At 41.5% G+C, this 27,594-nt stretch overlaps 1 pseudogene; it reads left to right on the forward strand.

Annotated features, from left to right (window-relative positions):
* Window positions 1–1,768: 1,768 nt before the first annotated feature.
* LOC140195718 (alpha-N-acetylneuraminide alpha-2,8-sialyltransferase-like) overlaps window positions 1,769–27,594 on the forward strand; it is a 59,897-nt pseudogene continuing 34,071 nt past the window's right edge.

The raw sequence follows: 27,594 nt of genomic DNA on the forward strand, positions 1-27,594 counted from the left end.
TTATCCACTTTTATATTCCTTAAATGCTCCAGTAGTTCCTCTTCGTTAATCGTCATAGTTTCTTTAACTTCCCTACCTGTTTCCCTTACCTTACTTAATTCAATATCCTTCTCCTTAGTGAATACCCAAGAAAAGAAATTGTTCAAAATCTCCCCCATCTCTTTTGGCTCCACACATAGCTGTCCATTCTGATTCTGTAAGGGACCAATGTTATCCCTCACTATCCTTTTGCTATTAATATAACTGTAGAAACCCTTTGGATTTACTTTCAGCTAACTTGCCAAAGCAACCTCATATCTTCTTTCAGCTTTTCTAATTTCTTTCTTAAGATTCTTTTTACATTCTTTATATTCCTCAAGGACCTCATTTACTCCATGTTGCCTATATTTATTTTAGATATCTCTCTTTTTCCGAACCGTTTGCAATATCCCTTGAAAACCATGGCTCCCTCAAATTTTTAACCTTTCCTTTCAACCTAACAGAAGCATAATAATTCTGTATCCTCAAAATTTCACCTTTAAATGACCTCCATTTCTCTATTACATCCTTCCCATAAAACAAATTGCCCCAATCAACTCCTTCTAAATCCTTTTGCATCTCCTTAAAGTTAGCCTTTGTCCAATCAAAAATCTCAACCCTGGGTCCAGACCTATCCTTCTCCATAATTATATTGAAACTAATGGCATTGTGATCACTGGACCCGACGGGCTCCCCAACACATACCTCCGTCACCTGACTTATCTCATTCTCTAACAGGAGATCCAATGCTGCCCCTTCTGTAGTTGGTATCTCGATGTATTGCTGCAAAAAACTATCCTGCAACATTTTACAAACTCCAAACCGTCCAGCCCTTTTAAAGTATGAGCTTCCCAGTCTATGTGTGGAAAACTAAAATCTCCCACAATCACAACCTTGTGCTTACTACAAATATCTGCTATCTCCTTTCAAATTTGCTCCTCCAGTTCTCGCTCCCCATTAGGTGGTCTATAATACACTCTATAAGTGTTACTACGCCTTTCCCATTGCTCAATTCCACCCAAATAGCCTCCCTAGTTGAGCCCTCTAATCTTTCCTGCCAGAGCACCACTGTAATATTTTCTCTGGCAAGCAATGCAACACCTCCATCTCTTGTCCTTCTGATTCTATCACTCCTGAAGCAACGAATTCCAGGAATATTTAGTTGCCAATCACACCCCTCCTGCAACCATGTTTCACTCATAGCTACCACATCAGACTTCCAGGTATCAATCCATGCTGTAAGCTCATCCACCTTTCTTACAATGCTCCTAGCATTAAAACAAATGCATTTAAGAAATTTTCTACCTCTTATTCTCTGTTTATCACTAAAGGTGCAAACAACTTTACTATTTTCTTTTTCTTCCTTCTCCCCTACATCTGTTCCTATTCTCTGGTTCCCCTCCCCCCCTTGTATCCAGTTTAAATCCACTGGAGCCTCTCTAGCAAACCTACCTGCAAGAATATTTCTCCCCCTCCATTTCAGATGTAAACTGTCCCGCCGGAACAAGTCCCACTTGCCTTGGAAAACTGCCCAATTATCTATAAATCTGAAGCCCTCCCTCCTGCACCATGTTTTCAGCCGCATGTTGATCTGCGCTATCTTACTATTTCTAAACCCGCCTGCACGTGGTACTGGTGGCAACCCTGAGATTGCTATCCTGGAGGTCCTGTCCTTTTACTTGGTGCCTAACTAACTAAACTTGCCTTTCAGGACCTCCTCACTCTTCCTACCCATGTCATTGGCCCTTACATGGACCGCGACATTCAGCTGCTCACCCTCCCTCTTGAGAATACTGAGAACTCGATCCGAGCTATCGCGTACCTTGGCATCAGGGAGACAACAGACCATCCGGGATTCTCGATCTCTTCCACGGAACCTCTTATCTGTCCCCCTAACTATCGAATCTCAATATCACTACTGCTTTCCTCTTTTCCCTCCTTCCCTTCTGAGCTGAGGGTCCAGTCTCAGTGCCAGAGACGCAACCACTGCAACTTACACCTGGTAGGTCGTCCCCATCAACAGTATCCAAAATGATATACTTATTATTGGTGGGAACAGCCACAGGGGTGCTCTGCTCATTCTGTCTATTCCCCTTCCCTCTCCTGACAGTCACCCAGCTACCTGTCTCCTGACTCTTAGGGATGACTATCTCCCTGTAACTCCTGTGTATTTCTGCCTCTGCCTCACGAATGATCCAAAGTTCATCCAGCTCCAGCTCCAGTTCCCTAACTCAGTTTGTCAGGAGCTGCAGCTGGATGCACCTTTCACAGGTTTAGTCATCAGGGACTATTGTGCTCACCCTGACTTCCCACATACTGCAAACAGAGCACTCAACTGCCCTAACTGATGCCTCCATTACCTACTCCTAAGGTAATTAAATTAATTTAAGGAACTTACCTGGCCTTTCCTCACTTGGAGTGAAGCTGGTCCTCAGCCTCTGCTTGTCGAAGCCTCTCGAGCCAAGGTCTTCCTACTCTGTCTCCCACTACTCCATCACCCGCTACAATGTCGCCTGCTCCATTAATCTGCTCACTTTTTAAAACTCCCACTGCCTCATGGTTCGACGTCCACACGCTTGTGCAGTCGTGTCCCCTTCAACTGCCAAAGAAATGACCGATCCTTCTCAATCTGCTCGCTTTAAAAATCTTCTGCTGCCTCACGGTTCAACTTTCACGCCCTTGCACAGTTGTGCCCCGTTCAACTAAATAGCGGAGTAACTTCTGCAATTTTCCAGTCAATCCGTAAAATGCCAGAATCTATTGATTCTGGCAAGATCATTGTTAATGCCTCCGCAATCTCTCCGGCTCCTTCCTTCAGAACCCAAGGGTGCATTCCATCAGGTCCAGGAGACCTATCCACCCTCAACCATTAAGCTTCCTGAACACCTTCTCAGTCAAAACTTACACTGCACATACTTCATTTCCCTGACACTCTTGAATGTCCGGTATAATGCAAATATCTTCCACTGTGAAGACTGATACAAAATACGCATTCAGTTCCTCTGCCATCTCTGCGTCTCTCATTACAATATCTCCAGCATCATTTTCTATTTGTCCTATATCTACCCTCAACTCTCTTTTTTCCTCTATATGCTTAAAAAAGCTTTTAGTATCTTCTTTGATATTAGTTCCCAGCTTCCTTTCATAATTTAACTTTTCCTTCCTAATGACCTTCATTTCCGTCTGAAAATTTTTAATAGCTTTCCATTCCTCTATCTTCCCACTAGCTTTGGCTTCTGTTTTCCTCCCACTCTTTTACTTTTACTTCAGGAGGATTACAAGAGGAGAGCTTCCATCCTCTGCCACCAACCTCATAGTTCACTACCCCCACACTGCTCGTTCTTACCTCATAACCAAGCTCCACAAATCTAACTCTTCAGGTAGGCTCGCTGTTTCTGTTTGCTTCTGCACTACTGAACCCATGTCTGAATGTCTCAACTCTGTTGTATTGCCCTTGGTTCAGTCCCTTCCCACCTACACATGTGACACTTCACATGCTCTTGATTCATTTAAGCACCTTCAGTTCCCTGGCCCTGATCAGCTAATTCCAGTCCCTATACACCTCTATCCTCCATCAGTCTAAGATAAACGTACACCTCCCACTTTATGTCAACATGTCAATCTTCAGATCATACCATGCAAGGACTTGTGTTAATATTATTTTGTGACTGTACAGTATGTGCTGGTTCATAATTATATGTGCTGTGTCTAACTATGTATATTGTTTTTCGCACCTTGGCCCCAGAGGAACAATGTTGCATTTATCTATATATATGTGTATAGCTGAATAACAATAATTTTGAACTTGAAGGTATAGCCAATGGCACCTGCATCAGTTCCAGCTATGTTTGCTCTTTTGTTGGTGTGTGGAACGGTCCATATTCCAAGCCTTTCCTGGTGATGCTTTCCAACTCTTTCTTCGCTACATTAATGACTTGACAAAAGCACAAGTTCCTGAGTGGCATGTCTGAAGATGCTGAGCTTGTCATCAACTTTGCCTCCAACTTGTTTGCATCAACGGCCAACACAGTTGAAGGATGGTGCTGGGGGCCAGCCCACAAGTGTTACCACACTTCCTGTGCCAACATAGCATGTTCCCTTTAATATTATCTTTTATTATATCTACCTGATATGTTTTATAAACCTACTGACTCTCAATGCTATTTTGACAAGACTTCTTCCCCAACCTGTCACTTGTAAGAATGTTGTTCTCTTTTCTTAGTTCCTCCATCTCCATCTTCACCTCTTCTCTCAACATTATTCAGGACCCCAAACAGTTCTTCCAGGTGAGGCAACACTTCAGCTGAGAGTCTGTTGGGGTCATCTACCATATCTGATGCTGCTGGTGTGTTCTCCTCTACATTGGTGAGACCTGACATTGATTGAGGGACAGCCTTTGTAGAGCATCTTTGCTCCATCTGCCTCAAGGGGCAGAATTTTCTGGAGGCCACCCAATTTTATTCTACTTCCCACTCCCATACCTCATATTCTGTTTGAGTAGCCTCCAACCTGACAGTATAAACAGTGATTTCTCTACTTTCCGATAATTTCTACCCCTCCCCTTCTCCCTTTTTTAATTCACCATTCTGACTCTTCTCTTCTCTTCTCCTCACTTGCCTATCACCTCCCTCTGGTGTACCTCCTCCTTATCTTTCTTGCATAGTCCACTCTCCTCTCCTAAGGTGGTGTGAGGAGCCATTGAGATTGCATCTGCCTTTGACCTATTGTGGCGATGGGCAAATTGCAGTGGGTCCAGGTCCTTGCTGAGGCAGGAGTTCAGTCTAGTCATGACCAACCTCTCAAAGCCACACATTGTTCTTCTTAGGCACTGGTATAATTGTTGCTTTTTTGAAGCTAGTGGGAACTTCCGTCCATAGCAGTGAAAGGTTGAAAATGTCCTTGAATACTCCCGCTAGTTGGTTGGCACAAGTTTTCAGAGCCTTACCAGGTACTCAGTTGGAACCTTCCACCTTGCAAGGGTTCACCCTCTTGAAGGTCAACCTAACATCGGCCGCTGAGACAGAGATCACAGGGTCACCAGGTGTAGTAATGAACTTCACAGCTGTATTTATATTCTCCCTTTCGAAGTGGGCATAGAAGATATTGAGTTCATCTGGTAGTGAAGTATCCATCCTCCTTTCCACCTAATCTACCATAGTCTTCAATGCCAGGATCATGAGGCCCAATGCATACTGATCTACAGCACCTCAGCTTCCATCTGTATATGTTGTAGCTTTCTGGGTTCTACAGCAAGAAACAATCTGGTGGAGGAACTCAGCAGGTTGAGCAGCATTTGTGGGAGGAAGTGAGGTGTTGACATTTTGGCTGGCACTGGTTAATCTGATCTCTCTCTACCTTACAATATTACACCGTACTTTGTTTATGCGTAATTCATCTCTCAATTTTATCCTTTTGTAACCATCCATCCAAACTTGGCACGTTAGCAAAATCGGCTAACAGCCACGTGAGTCAGCGGTGAGAGGGCCACTTTTCATAAGCAAAATGTCTACGGTCAGTATGATTTGGGTTTAACGAAACAGGAAAATAAGGATGATCTGATTAAGGAACATTGATAGTAGCAAATGCTGTGTAAATACCGTTCCATACACAATAATCATTTCCCAGGAAATAACAGATTGGAGAATGGCATAAAATTGAAAAGAAATTATATTTACCAAATTTTTAATGTTAGCAAACAGTTACAGAAAAATAAAATAAAATTAAAAGGGCGCATTAGGGTTAAACCATTCCAATATGCACATAAACGTTGGAGCTCATTTTTGGAGTAGTTGGGTATTGCTTTACTCATGCGCTGAACCCACATTCTGTGTGAAGGACTCTTTCCACAGTTTGAATTTACCTTGAAGACAATCTCAAATGAACTGGCTAACTCAGGAGCATTGGCTCTTTCTCACAATACACTTCTTCAAGTGGGATCTTCTGCACTTCCTCAGAAAAGACCCCAAACCAGACTGGTGTCCTTCAGAAATCTGACCCATCCAACTCTCTGGAATGACCCATAAAAAAATGCTCCTTATCTTTAGCTGAAGCCAAAACAATAGTCTATGAAGCTCACTAACAGGACACATTGCGTTTGCAGAAAATTACTAAAATAAATAAGTACCTCACAGCATATCAGTAGAAATCTTAACCAGGACCTTACACTTACTGTCCTTAGTTATTGTGTGTTATATGTGTGTTATGTGTACTACCGTGCTTTACACCCTGTTTTGTAGAAACTTTGCCTCGTTTGACAGTAGACATGTATATAGTTCAATGACAATAAACCTGATTGGACTTGAGATTGTGCATCAGGACTGAGAATGAGGAGGGCAAGTTGGCAGAATGGATGCGGTGAGAAAGGAGTCTGGGATTGATTGCCTGAAGAGAAATGTAAAATGACAGGCAAGTTTGCCATGCAAGGGAGGAGAGAAGGGTGGAATTGGGAAATATGGCACATGAATGATAGACTGAGGCAGAGGGAGAAGGAGAGAGAAAGGGGGGGAGAAGGAGAGGGAAAGAGGGAAAATGGAAAACAGATAGAGCAAGGCAGTGGGAGGGAAGAGAGAAGATTGAATGTGGTTATGGGAGAGAGATTTGCATAAACAGTGATGACTCCCAGCACTAGACTCCAATAAATAGCTTTGAATGTAGCTAATTTTCTAATTGAATCATATTTATTTTGTTGAGACAAATCCATTAACAAACTTAAACATTGCTCAGTTGTTGGAAGTACTGGAATTCTAATTAAGAGCAGCTGTGAAGCTGAAATCAATGAGGCTGACTTTGTATTCAGGTAGGAAAAGAAAGAATGAAAAAAAAATCTACTCCAAGGTATCTCAAAGGTTTCCACAGCGAAAGAAATATATTTAGCCATTCTCAATGTAGGAGCCACTTTGATAACAATACACACCCACAGGCTATTATTATGTGATAATTCCTTCATAATCTGGTTTGCCAGAGTCAGATTCATCCATCTTGGAATCAGGCCCTTCGGCCAAAGAGTCCATGATGACCATCAAGCACCTATTTACACTAACCATACCTCACTCTCCCAAACTTTCCCCTACATCGTACCACTTGTGACTGCCAGAATCTGGATCAGAGATAAAGGGTCAAGATGAAGATTCTCCACCGGAAACATCAACTGTCCATTCCCCTGCACAGATGCTGCCTGACCCACCCAGCTTGACCAGCAATTTGTTTCTTCTTCATTTGTCTTGTTGAAGGGATAAATTTTGACCTGGGATCTTCAGAAAAGATTGAACTAGATCACCTAAACTTCTCCTCCTTGGTTCACCTATATTGTTAAGCATGTTGGTGGTTTAAAGAGGTGTCGTTCTTTTCACCTTAAAGAACACGTAACAGTTTATTCAAAAGAATGTATTTCTTGCTTGGTTATGTACCAGATTTTTTGCATTAAAGTTTCCAGAATAGGACTTCAATCCAAAACCTTCCAATCCAAATCATATCAACGTAGCTATAAAGAAGGCAAGACAGTGGCTATATTTCATTAGGAGCTTGAGGAGATTTGGTATGTCACCAAAAACACTCATAATTTCGACAGGTGTACTGCGGAGAGCATTCTAACTGGCTGCATCACCTTCTGGTGTGGGTGGGTCCGGGGGGGGGTCTGTTACTTCGAAGTAAGCTGCAGACAGTTGTAACATTAGCCAGCTCCATCATGGACACTAGCCTCCGTAGTATTCAGATCAACTTCAAGGAGCAGTGGCTCAGAAAGGTGGCGTCCATTATTAAGGACCTCCACCACTCAGGACAAGCCCTCTTCTCACTGCTACCATCAGAGAGGAGATACAGAAGTCTTAAGGCACACTCAACAATTCAGAACCAGCTTCTTCCCCTCTGCCATCTGATTTCTGAATGGACATTGAGCCCATGAACACCCCCTCACACCTTTTTTATTTCCTATTTTTGCACTACTTATTTAATTTAACTATTTAATATCTATTTACTGTAATTTACAGTTTACTTTTTTCTCTCTCCATCGTCATGTATTGCATTGGACTGCTGCCACAAAGTTAACAAATTTCACAACAAATGCCAAGGATATTAAACCTGATTCTGATTCTGATTAATAAGAGTAAGAGAGGAATCCCTAAGAAATTCTTAGTCGAGCAGAAAATGTTCACATCAATGGTTGAATGGTAATTACAGGCAGAGCCACATTCCTAGACTTTAATGTGGAAAAGAGATTAGGTTCAAATGATTTTCTGGAACTGACCATTTCTGATAAATAGGTAGAAATTAATAAGCAGATGCCTTCTGACCAACTGAGCACTGAACAGAAAGCTTTTTGTAAAGTAATGAATCCTAGAGATTCATTGACCTAGTGACAGGATAACCATGTTCCTGCATCTCATTAGGTACAATTCTGGACTAATTCCATTTTCCATCGCTTAGCTTGTAGCTTTCTGTGTCCTGGCATTGTGTTTTATTCCTTTAGGCAGTGTGTTCCAGATTCCCACATCCTCCAGGTGAAAATATTCTCGGTTACTGCCCTTCTTAACCTTTTAACACTTACTTTAAACTTATAACCTCCTGTTTTACACATCTCTGCTCTGGGGAATTATTTGTGAACATATTCCATCTATGCTCCCCAATCATGTCCTCTCTCATTCTCCTCTATTCCAAGGAATATAAACCCAGCCTATATCCTGGTGAGTCTCTTTGCACACTGTGATTCTGTGCTTCAATTATACACTTTGTTAATTAGGTATTGATGTTACTTTGCAATTCATACAGTAAATAATATATTATAGACCAGCAACTGGTTCACAATATTGTAAATGTACTCAACGCAGTGTAACAGCATAATTGCATATATGAAGCTTTATAGTTTGTGTCACTGCCAAGGCCACAGATGCTTTACAAGGCAGCTAATATGATGCACATTCACCATGTGCAGAATGTACTGGTGATTGGCAAATTAATTTCATAAACATACTGCAGATCATAAGGAGATATGTCTTTGGCAGGGAATATATCATTGAGAGAATAATCCTGTAGTATTGAAACAATAAACAAGAACATCCAGGAATTTATATAATGCAGAATTATAGATCTGTAGGAAATTACACTACAAATTGTAAATGACCACTTTTTAGGCTGATAAGTAGTAATGCTATATTTTGTTCATTTGTTGCTTTTCATTAGTGCTTATCATTAGAATAATGATTATGTTTCTATTGTGCTCTATTAAATGGAAAAAAATATTTCTAAAATTTATTTGCAGATGCAATATTCTACCAATCAAGGATTATAAAGATGATGTGGGAACCAAAACAGACATGGTGACATTAAACGCAAGTATTCTTAGACTCAGGTGATAATGTATAAACATCTAAAATTAAACCAAAAGTAGATATGGAGAGAAAGACAATGTTAAGAATATTGAATGAAAAAAGGTTTAGGAAATAAGTACATGATGTATTTTTCAACAATGCATTTTCAGCAATCTTACCAATTTTCTTTCACTCTTTGCCAGCTGTGATTTTCCTCTTTCTATTTGAGTGCCAGAACTTCTATCCATTGCTTAATCACCCCTCTGATCCCGATTTGTTGAGTTCTGCCTCATTCACAGACTGCTTTACATCGGGTGACCCATCTTTCACAGAAGGTCACCTGTGACAGGGTGAACCATGCCGTGTTGCTGCTGGGGATTGCTGATATGTTCAAAGCGGTGGAAAGATTCTCCAAGGGGACCTGAGAATTGGAAATTATTTGAATTTAATCTTCTCACCACCAAATATTTCCTGAACTAATAATCTATTTGAGCAAAGGATCAATCTTAAAAGGGCTTGAGTGTACCCAGCCGCTTAATCAGTATCGATCGTTACAAGCGGGTAACAGAAGCTGGTGTAACATGGCTGACTTCAGTCCATCAGAATGCAACTCCTGTTTCTGCATTGCTGAGCTATGCCTAAGTCCAGCCTTTGATCAACTTGAGACAATCTGAAATCTTCGCTTCAAATGAAAGAATTTATTATATGATGCAAGATCCTGGTTTAATTATTAAATTCAAAGAAGTTCAAAGTACATTTATTATCAAAGTATATATACATTTTATATCCTTGAGATTTGTCTCTGAACAGGGAGCTGTGAAACATAAAAGAACCCATTAACGGAAAGAATTGGCAAGAACTGGTGAGCATGTAAAGCACAAACTGTATTTGCATGGTATCATGAATTGAAATGGCAAGGTTAGTTAATGTAGTTTGAGACTTGTCAAGTACTGTGAAGATGTCATCGGTCTGGGACAGAACATGTGAGGGAGCATGGAATCGAGAATAAGAAATAAAGACATATTCAGGGCATGAAGCATCGAACCATGATGTATGCAGTGTCTAATTAAATATTAAGATAGGTAATAAATACACAACAGTGGCATCAAGGATACAGACATTTCAAGTAAGTTTAACGTTAATGGATGAGAATGGAGAAATCTAGGTTGCAAAACTTCCAATGATTTATGAGCCAGCTACGCTAGGTCTGAGATTGAAATGGTGGCTCTCCTCATTTGAACTTTAAGCTGAGAGTAAAACACAGTCTCTATGAAAAAGAGGTACCGTCTTGCGGAGCGGTCCTCGCGGGAGCAATCGTCGTCTGAGCTGTCTGTGTCAGAGTTGGAAGGGGGACAGATAGGCAATTTGGTGGATGCAATAAGGGAACACAGTTGGTAATTTACCTCCCAGGTGCCAGGATCCGTGATGTTTCTGAACACGTCCACAATACCCAGAAAAGGAAGGGTGAGCAGCCAGAAGTCATTGTACATATTGGTTCCAGTGACACAGGAAGAAGAAGGGAGGAGGTCCTGATAAAAGAATATAGGGAGTTAGGAAGGAAGTTGAGAACCAGGACCTCAAAGGTAGTAATCTCGGGTTTAAAAACGCAAACACGAGGAAATCTGCAGATGCTGGAAATTCATGCAACACACACAAAAAATGCTGGTGAACGCAGCAGGCCAGGCAGCATCTACAGGAAGAGGTACAGTCAACGTTTCAGGATGAGACCCTTTGTCAGGACTAACTGAAGGAAGAGATAGTAAGAGACTTGAAAGTGGGAAGGGGAGGGAGAGATCCGAAATGATAGGAAAAGACTATCATCCGAAATGATAGAGGGGGAGGGATAGAGCTAGGAGCTGGAAAGTTGATTGGCAAAAGGGATATGAGGCTGCAGAAGGGAGAGGATCATGGGACGGGAGGGCTAGGGAGAATGAAAGTGGGGGGGACCCAGAGGATGGGCAAGGAGCTATGGTGAGAGCGACAGAGGGAGAAAAAAGAGAGAAAAAAAGAGAAAATATAGGGGAGGGGGTAGAAAGAGAGAGAGAGAGAAATAAATAAATAAATTATGGGGTACGAAGGGGTGGTGGGGCATTAACGGAAGTTACAGAAGTCAATGTTCATGCCATCAGGTTGGAGGCTAGGGCCTTACCTTTGTCCTCCTTCGCCCACACATCAGCGAGTTCCACGTTTGCCATGACACTGAATTCTTCTTCCGCTCTGGTCTTCTGTCTGCTCTGGATCTCTTTATTGCTAACTGCCGACGGGACATCAACCATCTCGACTTCCCATTCCAACCTCACTCCCTCTGAACGCTCGGCTCTCCACTCCCTCCGCACTCATCCTAACACTATAAAACCTGCCGATAAGGGGGGTGGTGTTGTAGTCTGGCGTACTGACCTCTACCTTTGCAAGGCACAGCGAATACCTCCTCTTATTTACCCCTCGATCATGACCCTACTAAGGATCACCAGGCCATTGTCTCCCACACCATCACCAACTTTATCAGTTCAGGGAATCCCCCATCCACTGCTACCAACCTTATAGTTCCCACACCCCGCACTTCCCGTTTCTATCTCCTACCCAAGATCCACATACCTGTCTGTCCAGGTAGAACCATTGTCTTAGCTTGCTCCTGCCCCACCAAACTCATTTCTGCATACCTCGACACTGTTTTATCTCCCCTTGCTTAATCCCTTCCCACCTATGTTCGTGACACTTCTCACTCTCTGAATTTTTTCAATGATTTTAAGTTCCCTGGCCCCCACCGCTTTATTTTCACCATGGATGTCCAGTCCCTATATACCTCCATCCCCCACCAGGAAGGTCTCAAAGCGCTCCGCTTCTTTTTGGATTCCAGACCTAACCCGTTCCCCTCTACCACCACTCTCCTCTGTTTAGCGGTATTAGTCCTGACTCTTAATAATGTCTCCTTTGGCTCCTTCCACCTTCTCCAAACTAAAGGTGTAGCCATGGGCACCCATAAGGGTCCCAACTATGCCTGCCTTTTTCTTGGCCTTGTAGAACAATCCATGTTCCAAGCCTATACTGGTATCTTAAACACAAAATAATCTGCAGATGCTGGGGTCAAAGCAACACTCAGAACAGTTCTGACGAAGAGTTCCAGCCCGAAACGTCGACTGATCTTTTCCACGGATTCTGCCCGACCTGCTGAGTTCCTCCAGCTTGTTGTGAGTGTTGCTATACTGGTATCTGTCCCCCATTTTTCCTTCACTACATCGATGACTGCATTGGCGCTGCTTCTTGCACGCATGCTGAGGTTGTTGATTTCATTAACTTTGCCTCCAACTTTCACCCTACCTTCAAGTTTACCTGGTCCATTTCTGACACCTCCCTCCCTTTCTTGATCTTTCTGTCTCTGGAGACAGCTTATCTACTGATGTCTACTATAAGCCTGCAGACTCTCACAGCTACCTGGACTATTCCTCTTCTCACCCTGTCTCTTGCAAAAATGCCATCTCCTTCTTGCAATTTCTCCGTCTCCGCCGCATCTGCTCTCAGGATGAGGCCTTTCATTCCAGGACGAAGGAGATGTCCTCCTTTTTTAAAGAAAGGGGCTTCCCTTCCTCCACCATCAACTCTGCTTCCAACCACATCTCTCCCATTTCACGCACATCTGCTCTCACCCCATCCTCCCGCCACTCCACTAGGGATAGGGTTCCTCTTGTCCTCACCTACCATCCCACCAGCCTCCGGGTCCAACATATAATTCTCCGTAACTTCCACCATCTACAACATGATCCCACCACCAAGCACATCTTTCCCTGCCCCTCCCTTTCTGTTTTCTGCAGGGATCACTCCCTACGCGACTCCCTTGTCCATTCTTCCCCCACATCCCTTCCTACCGACCTCCCTTCCGGCACTTATCCTTGTAAGCAGAACAAGTGCTACACATGCCCTTACACTTCCTCCCCCCTGCCTCCATTCAGGGCCCCAGACAGTCCTTCCAGGTGAGGCGACACTTCACCTGTGAGTCGGCTGGGGTAATATACTGCGTCCGGTGCTCCCAATGCGGCCTTCTATATTTTGGCGAAACCCGACACAGGCTGGGAGGCCATTTCGCTGAACACCTATGCTCTGTCTGCCAGAGAAAGCAGGATCTCCCAGTGGCCACACATTTTAATTCCACGTCCCATTCCCATTCTGTTATGTATATCCTTGGCCTCCTCTACTGTCGAGATGAAGCCACACTCAGGTTGGAGGAACAACACCTTATATTCCGTCTGTGTGTGTTGTTGTTCGTCCATCGTTGACGTCGATGAGGACCTCGACACCATTATGATGGTGTCGAGACTAGCGCGTGATTTGGATTTAAGTGAGGGAGAGTTGCGCAGCGTCAGCCTCACTCTCTCTTCCCAATTCCCATCTGGATCCAGTGGCAAGAGAGAGTCTAGACGGTTGGAGATGGGATTAGGCGCAGTGGATGACCAGGACGTCTTCTGTGTCTTGTCCTGCTCTACACGTCTGTGTAGCCTCCAACCTGATGGCATGAACATTGACTTCTCTAAGTTCCGTTAATGCCCCACCACCCCTTTTTACCCCACCCCTTATGTATTTATTTATTTATTTTTTTCTTTTCCATTTTTTTCCCTCTCTTTTTTCTTTCTCTGTCCCTCTCACTATAACTCCCTGCCCATCCTCTGGGTTTCACCCCCCCCCTCTTTCTTTCTCCCATGCCATGATCCACTCCCTTCTTCAGCGTCGTATCCCTTTTGCCAATTGACTTTCCAGCTTTTAGCTCCACCCTCCCCCTCCTGTTTTCTCCTATCATTTAGGATTTCCCCTTCCCCCTCCCACTTACAAATCTCTTACTATCTCTTCTTTCAGTTAGTCCAGATGAAGGGTCTTGGCCTGAAACGTCCACTGTAGCTCTTTCTATAGATGCTGCCTGGCCTGCTGCGCTCACCAGCATTTTTTGTAATCTCGGTTTTGCTGCCTGTGCCACGCGATAGTGAGGATAGGAATAGAATGAGGTAGCAGATAAATGTTTGGCAGAAGAATTGTAGCGGGGGGCAGGAATTCTGATTTTTGGATAATTGGGATCTCTTCAGGGGCAGGTGGAACCTGTACAAAAGGGACCATTTGCACTTGATTCCAAGGGGGACCAATATTCTTTTGGGTAGATTGACCAGAGCTGTTGGGACTGGTTTAAATTAATTTGGCAGCGGGATGGCAGCCAAGGTGATGGAGCTAAGTATGAGCCAGCAGGTTTACAAGTAGATGAAGAGTGTAACATGAATGTAACGAAGGACAAGTCGATGAGTGGGTACAAATGCAGACAGAGCAAATAGTTAAATTGTGCCATAGAGGCAAAATTCAAAAGGACGAAGAATGCAGGACTGAATGTGCTGTATTTAAAATGCACGTAGCATTTGGAATAAGATGGACAAACCCATAGAACCATAGAACATTATAGCACAGAAACAGGCCTTTTGACCCTCCAACCTGGATTGGAAGAGGATACTGGCAGGGATGACGGCAGAGCAGAGACTGTTGAAGTTTCTGGGAGTAGTTCACAAGGCTCAGGACAGATATGTCCCAAAGAAGAAGTTCTCGAATGGCAGGTGTAGGCAACCATGTTAGACAAGGGAAGTTGAGGACTGCATAAAAGCCAAGGAAAGGGCGTATAAGGAATAAAAAGTGAATGGGAATTTGGATGATTGGGAAACTTTTAAAATCCAACAGAAGGGAACAAAAAAAGCTATAGGATGGAAAAAGTTGAAATATGAGGGCAAACTAGCCTATAATATAAGCATGATACCAAAATAAAGAGTAAAAGGGAAATGAGAGTTAATATTGGACCACTGGAAAATGATGTTGGTGTGGTAGTAAGAAAAAACAAATGAACGCAATAAGTACTTCACATCAGTGTTCACTGTGGAAGACACTAGTAGTGTGCCAGAGGTCCGTCAGTGTCAGGGAGCAGGGGTGACTGCCATTGTTATTTAAAGGAGAAAAAGTGCTAGGCAAACTGAAAGATCTGAAAGTGGATAAGTCACCTGGACCAGATGGACTACATCCCAAAGTCCTGAGAGAGGTTGCTGAAGAGATAATGGATGCATTGGTCATGATCTTTCAAGAATCCCTTGATTCTAACATGGCCGTAGAGGACTGGAAAATTACGTATGTCACTCCACTCTTTAAGGAGGGAGAAAGGCAAAAGTAAGGAAATTAAGACCAGTTAGCTGAATTTCAGTGGTTGGGAGATTGTTGGAGTCTGTTACTAAGCATGAGGTTTCGGGGTACTTGGAGACTAATGATAAAATAAGTCAAAATCAGCATGGTTTCTGTAAAGGGAATTCTTGCTTGACAAATCAGTTAGAGTTCTTCAAGGAGATAACAAACAGGGTGGACAAAGGAAAGGCAGTGGATGTCATTTACTTGGATTTTCAGAAGGCATTTGATAAGGTGCCACACATGAGGCTGCTTAACAAGATAAAATCCTTTGGTGTTACGGAAAGATAGTGGCATGGGTAGAGGAATGGCAACAGGCAGGAGGCAGAGAGTGGGAATAAAGGAGTCCTTTTCTGGTTGGCTACCGTTGAGTAATGGTGTTCCTGAGCGGTCAGTATTGAGACCGCTTCTTTTCACATTGTTTGTCAATGAATTGGATGATTGCTTTGTGGCAAAGTTTGCTGAAGATACAAAGATAGAAGGAGGTGTACGTAATGCTGAGGAAGCAATGCAGTTGCAGCTGGACTTAGACAAATTGAAAGAATGGGCAAAAAAATGGCAGATGGAATACAGTGTTGGGAAATGTATGACAATGCATTTTGGTAAAAAGAACAACAGTGCGGGCTATTATCTAAGTGGGGAGATGGTTTAAACATCAGAGGTGCAGAGGACTTAGGAGTCCATGCGCAAGACTCCCAGAAGGTTAATTTACAGGTTGAGTCTGTGATAAAGAAGGCAAATGCAATGTTGGCATTTATTTCTCAATGGGAGGAGAAGATGGTGGCGTGATGCAGCTCACAGTGGCCACTCCGGTGATGAGGTCTGTTATTTGTCTAGTAGGGTGCTGTGCACAATCCTGATTTGATGGAGACAGGCGTGAGAGCACGGAGGAACATTTGAAATGCCTGCTTCGCTGCTGCTGCTGCCGTGTGGTCCAGGATCTCTGGAGGAGAAGGCCCCTATTCCTCGGCTTTGCTTGTTGCTCAGCGGCTGGGATGAGGTGGAAGTGCTCGGCAGAGGATGGTGCTCGGAGAGACTGTGTCGGAGGGGCTGGTCAGAGGCTTGAAATTTTCAGACAAACCTCGAGTCTGCTGCGGTCAGGTGTTTCCAATGGTGCTGCATTGGCAAGTTGGCAGCGCTTGGAGGTTCATGGCAGGGAAAGTTTCTCCCTTTTGCCGCCTACGTGAGATGATGAGTCTATCGGGACTTTGAGACTTTTTTTTTACCGTGCCCACGGTCTGCTCTTTATCAAATTATGGTATTGCTTTGCACTGTTGTAACTGTATGTTATAATTATGTGGTTTTGTCAGTTTTAGTCTTGGTTTGTCCTGTGTTTTCTTGTGCTATCATTCTGGAGGAACGTTGTATCATTTTTTAGTGCATTCATTTCTAAATGACAATAAACGAGGACTGAGTGTCCTCATAATCTAACCTATTTCAAGGGGAATAGAATATAAAAACAAGGAGATAATGTTGAAGCTTTGTAAGACACAAGTCAGGCCGCACTTAAGAGTATTGTCAACAGGTTTTGGCCCCATATCTCAGAAAGGATGTGTTGTCATTGGAGGTAGTCCAGAGGATGTTCATGAATATGATTCCTGTGGTGTGGTATCCAGAACTAGAAGGCACAGCCTGAAAATTGAGAGCAGCCATTTAGAATGGAGGTAGATCAGAATTTTTTTAGCCGGAGAGTGGTGAATCTGTGGAATGCTCTGCCACAGACTGTGATGGAGGCCAAGTCTGTGGGTATATTTAAGGCAGAAGTTGATAGCATCCTGATTAGTCAAGGCATCAAAGGATATAGCGAGAAGACAGGTGTATGGGATTAAGTGGGATCCAGGATCAGCCATGATGGAATGACCCAATTCTGCTCCTATGTCTTATGATCTTATTGTCTTTAGGAAGGCATTTGACAAGGTCCCGCATGGGAGGTTGGTCAAGAAGTTTCAGTTGCTTGGTATTCAGGATGAGGTAGTAAAGTGGATTAGATGTTGGCTTTGTGGGAGAGCCAGTGAGTGGTCGTAGAGAGCTGCCTCTTTGACTGGAGGCCTGTAACTAGTGGAGTGCTGCAGGGAATGGTGCTGTGTTATCTATATCACTCATTTGGATGATAATGTGGTTAACTACATTAGCAAATTTGCGGATGACTCCAAGATTGGGGGTGTAATGGACAGCGAGGAAGGCTATCATCACTTGCAGAGGGATCTGGACCAGCAAGAAAAATGGGTGGAAAAATGAAAGATGGAATTTAATGCACACAAGTGCAAGGTATTCTACTTAAGTAGGACTAACCAGTGTAGGCCTTACACGGTAGGGCACTGAGGAGTGTGGTAAAACAAAAGGATCTGGGAATGCAAGTCCATATTTCATTGAAAGTGGCATCACAGATAGAAAGGGTCATAAAGAAAGCTTTTGGCACATTGACCTTCATAAACCAATGTATTGAGTACAGGATTTGAAATGTTATTTTTAAGTTGTATAAGAACTTGGTGAGGCTTAATTTGGAGTATCGTGTGTAGTTTTGATCATTACCTACAGAAAAGATATAAACAAGGCTGAAAAATTACAGAGAAAATTCACAAGGATGTTGGGGTCTGGAGGAACTGTGTTATAAGGAAAGATGGAATATGTTGGGACTGTGTTCTTTAGAAGATTGAGAGGAGATTTGATAGAGGTATACAAAACTATGAGGGTTATAAACAGGATAAACGTAAGCAGGCTTTTTCCACTGAGATTGGGTGGGACTACAGCTAGAGGTCATGGTTTAAGGGTGAAAGGTGAGAAGTTTAAGGGAAACCCAAGAGGACCCAAGGGGGAAGTTCTTCACTCAGAAGGTCATGAGAGTGTGGAATAAGCTGCCAGCACAAGCGTTCCATGCATGCTTGACTTAAACATTTGAATAGGTACCTGGATAGCAGAGATATCAAGAGCTCTAGTCCTATGCAGGACTTTGAGAGTAGACAGTTTAATTGGTTTTCCACATGGACTAGATGTGCTGAAGGGCCTGTTTGTGTGCTGTATTTCTCTATGACTCTATGACTGTACCAGGCCACGATGCAGCTAGTCAGGATACACTCCACTGTGTATCCACAGAAAGTTTTAGATGACATGCCAAATCTACGCTAATATCTAAGAAAGTTGAGGCACTCTTGAGCCTTATTTTTGATGGCATTTACGTGCTGGTCCCAGGACAGCTACTCTGCTATGATAATTCCAAGGAATTTAATGTTACTGACCCTCCCCAACTCTGAACCTTTAATAAGGAGTGACTCATGGACCTTTGGCTTCTTCCTCCAGTAGTTAATAATCAGCTCTTTGTTTTGCTGACCTTGAGTGAGAGGTTGATTGCGTGGCACCATTCAATCTCCCTCCTGTATGCCCATTCATCACCACCTTTGATTCAGCCAACAACAATGCTGTCAACAAAAATATTTAAATATGGCATTGGAGTTGTATTTAATCACAAAGTCATAGGTATAAAGTACGTAGAGCAGGTGGCTGAGCACCTGTACTGATGCTGATTGTGGAGAGAATGCTATTGGCAATCCGAAATTACCACAGATGCAGACTACTCCTCTTATCAGCCAGTTTTATTCTGCCTTATCAAACTGTCATCCCACAAATAACTCCTTATTTAGAAATTATCTCTGATTGCCTCTCGTTAGGGCTTTGATTATGCAACTTCCAAGTGCTTCATTGCAAAAAGGTTTCACATGAAATTTATTAGTCCACACCTCTTATATTCATGTCAAATCATAACATATACTAACAGCATCAAAACTTAAAAGACACTTCTCATCATAGGCATCTAATCACAAATACAATCCTTTTCCATCACCTCTGTTTCTATTAGCAAGTCAATTTTAGATTTAATTTGTTATATGGCCCTGAAACTTTCTCGGAGGCCTTAATGAATTCTCTGTAGATTACATCACCCACACTGCCCTCACAGTTAAGAGATGTTTCTTCTTCGTCTGTCCATCGATTTTCGATGTTGACTGAGGCCTGGGCAAAGTTGAATGGAAGACCGGCAGTTGCCCATGCTGCAAGTCTCCCCACTCCATGCCATCAATGTTGTGCAAGGGAAGGGCACTAGGACCCATATAGCTTGGCACTGGTGTCGTCGCAGAGCAATGTATGGTTAAGTGCCTTGCTCAAGGACACAACACGTTGCCTCAGCTGAGGCTCAAAATGGCGACGTTCAAGTCACTAGACCGATGCCTTAACCACTTGACCATGCACCACACAAGAGATGTTGAGAGGATGATGGACCAAATGTGGGCAGATGGGACTGACTCACTGAGCAACACAGTCAGCATTGATGAGTTGAGCTCAAGGGCTTGCTTCTAGGCTGTCTGATTCTAATGCCTCAGAGATTATAATACACCATTACCTCTTTGGAAAATACATGGCATTGATCAGACAGTATCTCTGCAAGAAATTCAAACTAGTGATTCCTCAATAATCCCTGGCTTTCCAAGTATAGAATAAAACTGTTCTTAAGTTTTTTTCTCCCCAATAACTCACTAGTTATGATATTAGATTTATCATCATTGTCATCATGTGACATATCGTGACGTGGGCGATCATGGACTTTGACCACAATAGTTCCTGACAAATTTTTTGACAGAAGTAATTTGCCATTGCACTCTGCTAAGCAATGTCTTTACAAGACGGGTGACCCCAGACATTATTAATACTCCTCATAAATTGTCTGCCTGGCATCAATGGTTGCATAACCAGGACTTGTGATATGCATCAGCTGTTCATACAACCATCTACCACCTGCACCCATAGCTTCACATGACCCTGATCTTCTTTGTCTCTATTAAGGAAGAAGATGGAACAGTACAGTGCGGGGACAGACCCTTTGGCGCACAATGCTTGCATAGTTTATGAGGCAAACTTAAAATGTTCCCATCATCCTGCATACCATCTATGCCCCTCCATCACCTCATCTACCATTCTCTGTGTATAAAATCTTGCCTCGTAGATCTCTTTTAAACATTCCCTTTCTCAGAGTAATGCTGTGCCCTGTAGAATTTGAAATTTTCACGCTGGGAAAAAGACTGATTATCTGCCCTATCTATGTCTCTCAGTATTTTAGGTACTTCTAACATGTTGCTCCTCTGCCTTCAGCAATCTCCATATAGCTATAATACTCTATCTCAGACAAAATCCCAGTGAGTGCCCACTGTGTCCTCTCTAGTATAGTCGTATTCAGTACGGGGCAATATTTAACAAGAAAACAAAGGTGATGAAGATGAAATGAAGCAGCTTTTGTTTCTCTGTCTGATTTAGTGCTGTAAATTTGTCTCAAATACAGTGTGAAAGCCTCTTGGTCCTCGAGACAGAGGTCTTGGAGAAGTGACATGGAAGATTGTAACATTGGAAAAGTGAGTCCCTTGTCTCTGTTCTCATTGTTGCAGGAGTGACCTCTCTCTCCCTCACTGGTGAGAGAAATCTGGAAAGCATGCAGCAAAGCTTCACAAGGAAAAGTTAAGTGGACTGGAGAGCTTTAGTTATAAATAGAGGCAGGATTGGATGGAGCATCTTTTTCTATAGAGTGTAGGAGTCTGAGATGTAATTTTAGAGAGGTTTTTAAAGGTAATGAGGGACATAGATAGGGTGAAAGGTCACAATCCTTTTCCCAGCATCAAGGAGTTTTAAGTTGAGGGCATAGATTTAAGGTGGTAGCAAATTTTTCACACAGAAGGTAGTGGACATATAGAATGAGCTACCACAAGATGTGGTAGAGGCAGGCAAATGGCATCATTTAAGACATTTCGAGAGGTGGTGGACAAGAAAGGTTAAGAGGAGATGGGCTGAACACAGGCAACTGAGACTAGCTCAGGTGGGCAATTTGATTGGTATGGACAAGTGAAGTGACACAGAAATCTTCTATCTGTGTTCTATGACTAACCACTCTGACTGTGCAATGGGTATAGATATGTATATTGAGCGAGTGGGCAAAAGACTGGGAAATGGAATTTAACGTGGGAAAGTATGGAAGTCATGCAGAGCGGGAAATCGAAAAGCAGATATCTATCTAAATGGAAAGTGATAGCGAGTGAATGAACTGAAGAGGAATCTAGGTGTTCCGCTGCATGAACAACAAAATGCTAGCAGGCCGGATTTGCAAAAGTCTCGGCTTAATTTAAAAACTCCAGTTGTGGACACCACTGAATCATGACTGAAGAATGGTTGTAGTTGGGAGCTGAATGTCCAAGGTTACATGTTGTATTGGAGGAATAGGAAGGTAAGCAGAGGGGGTGGCGTGGCTCTACTGGTAAATAATGGCACCACATCAGTAGAAAGATGTGGCATAGGATCGGAAGATGTTGAATCCTTATGGTTTGAGTTAAGAAAATGCAAGGGTAAAAGGACCCTGATGGCAGTTACATACAGGCCTCCCAACAGTGGCTGGGAGGTGGACCACAGATTACAACAGGAAATAGAGAAGGTGTGTCAAAGGGGCAAGGTTATGATAGTCATGGGAGAATTTAACATACAATTCGATTGGGAAAATCAAGTTGGTAGTGGATCTCAAGAGAGTGAGTTTGTTGAATGCTTAAGAGATGGCTTTTTAGAGCAGTTTGTCATTAAGCCTACTAGGGGATCAGCTATACTGGATTGGGTGTTATGTAATGAAACGGAGGTGATTAGGGAGCTTAAGGTAAAAGAACACTTAGGAGCCAGAGATCACAATATGACTGAGTTCAGCTTGAAATTTGAAAGGGAGAAAGTAAAGTCTGAAGTAGCAGTATTTCAGTGGAGTAAGGGAAATTAAAGTGGTATGAGAGAGGGGATGGTCAAAGTAAATTGGAAGGAGCTGCTGGCAGGGATGTCAGCAGAGCAGCAATGGTGTGCGTTTCTGGGGAAAATGAAAATGGTGCAGGGCATGTGTATTCCAAAAATGAAGAAATACTCAAATGGCAAAACAGTACAACCATGGTTGACAAGGGAAGTCAAATCTAATGTAAAAGCAAAAGAAAGGGCATACAGCAAAGCCAAATCTAGTGGAAAGATAGAGGATTGGGAATTTTTTAAAAACCGACAGAGAGCAACTAAAAGAATCATTAGAAGGGAAAAGATGAACTATGAAAGCAAGCTAGCAAATAATATTAAAGTAGATAGTAAAAGCTTTTTCAAGTATTTAAAAAATAAAGAAAGAGATCAGAGTCGATATAGGACATCTTGAAAATGAGGCATGAGAAATAATAATGGGGGACAAGGAGATGGGGCAGATGAACTAAATGAGTATTTGCATCAAATTGTCCTGTTTAATCTATATGGACCTAATGTAGATGATCCTTCTTTTTAAAAAAATGTATTTGGCTTATTGCCAGATTTAAATAAATATATGTTGTTAATGGGTGGTGATTTTAACTGTTATTTAAATCCTATGATTGACAAGAGTTCAACCAATCAGCGACTTCTGAGTTGTTCAGCATCACTTATTAACTCTTTTCTGATTGATTATGGTTTGATGGAAATCTGGAGAAATTTACATCCTAATGATAGAAATTATTCTTTTTATTCACATGTTCATAAAAAATACTCAAGAATTTATTATTTTATAACTGATTTCTGATTTTTATCCAAAGCCCAGAAATGTGAATATGACGCTATCATTGTTTCGGATCATGCGCCTTTAAGCTTAGCTTTTGAATTGAATGATGTCAGTATTGTAAAATTGCCTTGGCGTTTTCCAGATAATTTATTACAAAGTTCGGACTTTGTCAAATTTGTTGAGACTCAGATAAAAGATTTTTGTCTTTTTAATAGTATGGGAGATGTGTCGAAATTTATTATATGGGATACACTTAAAGCATATTTGCGAGGTCAGATAATCTCCTATTTGGCTAAGCTTAAGAAACAGACAAAAATAGAGTTAGATAAGATTTCAAAACAAATTAAAGACTTGGATAATATTTATGCAGTCTCTCCTAACATTGATTTATTTAAACAAAGTGTTGAACTTAAATCACAATATAATTTACTATTAACTTATTCTATTGAAAGAAATTTGCTTAAATTAAAAAGTCAATTTTATATGTTTGGAGATAAAAATAATAAGCTATTAGCATTCCAATTAAAGGCAGCTGGAGTTAAAAGACAAGTTTTAAAAATTTGTAAGGGAGATGGTAGTTTAGTTTGTAATTATGAAGGCACTAATAAATTTTTCAGGACTTTTACAGTGAACTCTATAAATCTCAGTTTCCAGCTGATCCTTCTAAAATGAATGCCTTTTTACAAAAGATTGATTTTCTTAGAATATCTGTTGAAGATCAACAAACTCTTGATGCTCCTATTACTGAAAAGGAAATTCAGAAAGCTATTCTTTCAATGCAATCTGATAAAGCTCCTGGATTGGATGGTTTTTCTGTAGGATTTTATAAAAAAAATTGAAGAATTGCTTTCTCCATATATGTTGGAAATGCCGAAAGATTCTTTTTTGTTAGGAGAGTTACCTCCCACATTTTATGAAGCTTCTATTTGTTTAATTCTTAAGAAAGATAAAGACCCTACTGATTGCACGACCTATTTCACTATTAAATGTGGATGCTAAAATTCTTTCAAAAATAATGGCTAATCAACTGGAGAATATTCTAGCTAAAATTATTTCTCAGGATCAAACAGATTTTATAAAAGGCTGTTATTTCTTCTCTAATACTTGGAGATTGTTAAATGTTATATACTCATCCCTTTCTAAGACTCCTCAATGTGTTGTTTCTCTTGATGCTGAAAAGGCATTTGATAGAGTTGAATGGAAATACTTATTTAATGTTTTAGAGAAATTCAACATTGGTACTCATCTTAATAAATGAATTAGAATGATATATAAAAGCCATATTGCCACTGTTATTACTATTAATTGCAGATCTCCTTTTTTTCGACTTTCACGGGGTACGAAACAAGGATGTCCGTTAAGTCTCCTGTTATTTATTTGATGTTGGAACGTTTGGCTATTGCACTTCGTGAAGCTAAAGATATTCAAGGAATTTCCATAAATGGAACTATTCATAAGATCTCCCTTTATGCTGATGATCTCTTAGTTTATGTTTCGAATCCTGAAGAATCCATTCCTAGTTTATTGAAATTATTAAATGAATTTGGAAAGTTTTTGTGATATAAATTAAACCTCAATAAAAGTGAATTATTTCCTCTAAGTGATTCTGCTTCTATATATGATGACATTCCTTTTACAGTTATGGATTCTTTCAAATATTTAGGTATTATCATCACTAAAAATTATGGAGACCTTTATAGAGCTAATTTGGTTCCCTTAGTGGATTTTATGAAGCAAATATTTTGTAGATAGAATCCTCTTACACTTTTGTTAGCTGGCCGAATTCATGCAGTTAAAATGATGATTTAACCAAAATTTTTATATGTATTTCAAAATATTCCTATTTTTTTAACTAAGAAGTTTTTTGATCAGGTTAATTCTATTATCTCATCTTTTGTTTGGAATAATAAAAGACCAAGAATTGGAAAATATCATTTACAAAAATCAAAGAAGGATGGAGGTCTTGCCCTGCCTAATTTAAGAGTGTGTTATTGGGCGGTTAATATATGTTATGTGTGTTCTTGGTTATATTGGACTTATAAAAATGACAAAATGACTGACACCTTGGGTTGATTTGGAATTGAAAGCTGTGAAACAATTTTACTTAACTTCGTTATTAGAAGCCTCTTTACCTGTACAGCTAGCCAAAATTTTTATTCTAAATTTATATCCTATGATTAAACAGTCATTACGAATTTGGTACCAGTTTCGTAATTTTTTTTAATTTAAAAAAATTTAACCATCTTAGTTTAATTTTTCGAAACTATTTACTTAAACCTTCACTTAGTGATCCTACCTTTTTACTTTGGAGGAATAAAGGAGTTTATTCCTTCATGGATCTGTTTCAAGAAAGTTGATTGATGTCTTTTGAAAAATTAGTAACTAAATATTCTCTCTCACACTCACATTTCTTGCAATATCTTCAGGTCAGACATTTCTTATAAGAATATTTAAGTAGATTTCCATATATACAAGATTCTGACCTATTCAACATTATTTTAAAAATGAATCCTTTCGTGGAAGGTCTTATTGGGAACATTTATAATTTACTATCACAACAGTATAACTATCCTTTACTTAAGATTAAGCAAGATTGGGAAAGAGAGCTTAACATGACCTTGATAACAGAGGATTGGTTGCAAATTTTGAAGTTGGTTAACTCTTCTTCGATTTGTGCCAGTCACTCTCTAATTCAATTTAAAATTGTACATTGTTACTATTTGACAAAGGAGAGACTGTCTAAAATATTTCCTAATGTTGATAGTGTGATAGATGTAAAAATGAGATGGCTACATTGACACATATGTCTTGGTCGTGTTCTGTATTGAAACAGTTTTGGAAATCTATTTTCTCTATAATTTCTAAAGCTTTAAAAAATAATTTACAACCTAATAAATTAACAGTTTTGTTTGGTATAATTCCTCAATGTATTCATGGTATTTCTATATCAGACCAACAAGTAATTGCATTTGTCATATTATTGGCCAGAAGGGCTATTTTATTAAAATGGAAAGATGTCTCTGCTCCCACTTTCATACAATGGTTCTCTCAGGTGATGTTATGTCTTAGTTTGGAGAAAATTAGAAGTCGAACTTTTGATCCTCGATTTGACTTTGAGAAAAGGTGGGGTTCTTTTGCCTGCTACTATAATTTGATTTGAGTTAATTAGTATAGCTACTAGGACTTGATGTTTCAATCTCTATGGTAAGTTGGCACTCTTGATGTTGGCAGTGGGTTTGGAGTGGTGACAAGGAGGGAGGGTAGGTACGTCATCGGGGTCATCAGATGGGCACCCTCCTTCTTTGACGTTTCGTTGATAAGCCCATGACGTCTCCAGAGGGCTCAACGGTGCTACCTGACGTCCCAGATACACCCCCCTCAGTTCCATACCTTCCTGTCTTCATTTTGCAGCCCAGTTGTTGTCTTTCCTTTTAATCCAAATCCAATTGCTGCTTTCTTCTGCTGCATTTGACAAGGACTTGATTGCTTGTTGGAGGGAGTGAGCCCTCACCCCCATCTTCTTCAATAGACTGGTCATAGATGTAGCAACGAATCCCCTGCATCCCACTTTTACAGGGAAAATCTTGGTCTTCTGGCCATTCCGGGCAGCTTCAGTTGCCAGTTCAGAGTACTTGGACTTTTTCCTCTCATAAGCTTCTTCAACACCATCTTCCCATGGCACTGTCAATTCCACAACATATGCCAGCTTGGCTGTTGTGGACCACAGGACCATGTCTGGCCGGAGTGTTGTAGCTGCAATGTCTGGGGGAAACACAAGCTTTTTTTCCAAGTCCACGTCCATTTTCCAATCCTGATCAACCTGCAGAATGCTTTCATCTCTTGATGTTATCTGGTGCTCTGGAGGTTGGCCTGCTGGTACAAATCATGTAATGTGGACATTTCCTGCCGAAGTTTGTGGGAGAGCATTTGTGATGATTGGCCTCTATTCCAAGATTGATGCCAGCTGGCTGAGAACTTGGTTATGCTGCCAAGTGTACCGCCCCTGGGTGAGGCTCGTGGTGCATCCTGTTAAAATGTGTCTTACTGATCCGGGTGCTTGACAAAGAGAGCAAGCGAGGTCTTCTCCCCACCACTGGTTTAGGTTCTGGGGTGTGGGTAGGAGGTCATAAGTGGCTCTGATAACAAAACTTAGCTGAGATCCCTCCTTCTTCCAGATGTCACGCCAGCTAAGTTTCCTCTTTTCCAGGCTCTCCCAAATAGTCCAGTGGCCCTGCTTGGCCATTGAGACGGCCCTGGCATGTCGCTCTGCCTCCTCCTGTCTTCTCAACTCCTCCACCAGGAGTTATTTCTTCTGCTCTGATGTTGCCTTGTGCCATTGAGGAGCTTTTGGGACGAGCCCGAGCCCGTCTCTCCCATGTTGGACTTGGCCAACCATATCCCTGAAGTGAAGAGCAGACTTAGCACTCTGAACAGCTTCAGATGGGGTCCACTTCCTCCCCGTTGCCAAACGGGGGACCACTGTTCAAATAACAGTATCTTCAGATTCAG

This window comes from Mobula birostris, chromosome 3 (genome assembly GCF_030028105.1).
Source record: "Mobula birostris isolate sMobBir1 chromosome 3, sMobBir1.hap1, whole genome shotgun sequence".
Lineage (NCBI taxonomy): Eukaryota > Metazoa > Chordata > Chondrichthyes > Myliobatiformes > Myliobatidae > Mobula > Mobula birostris.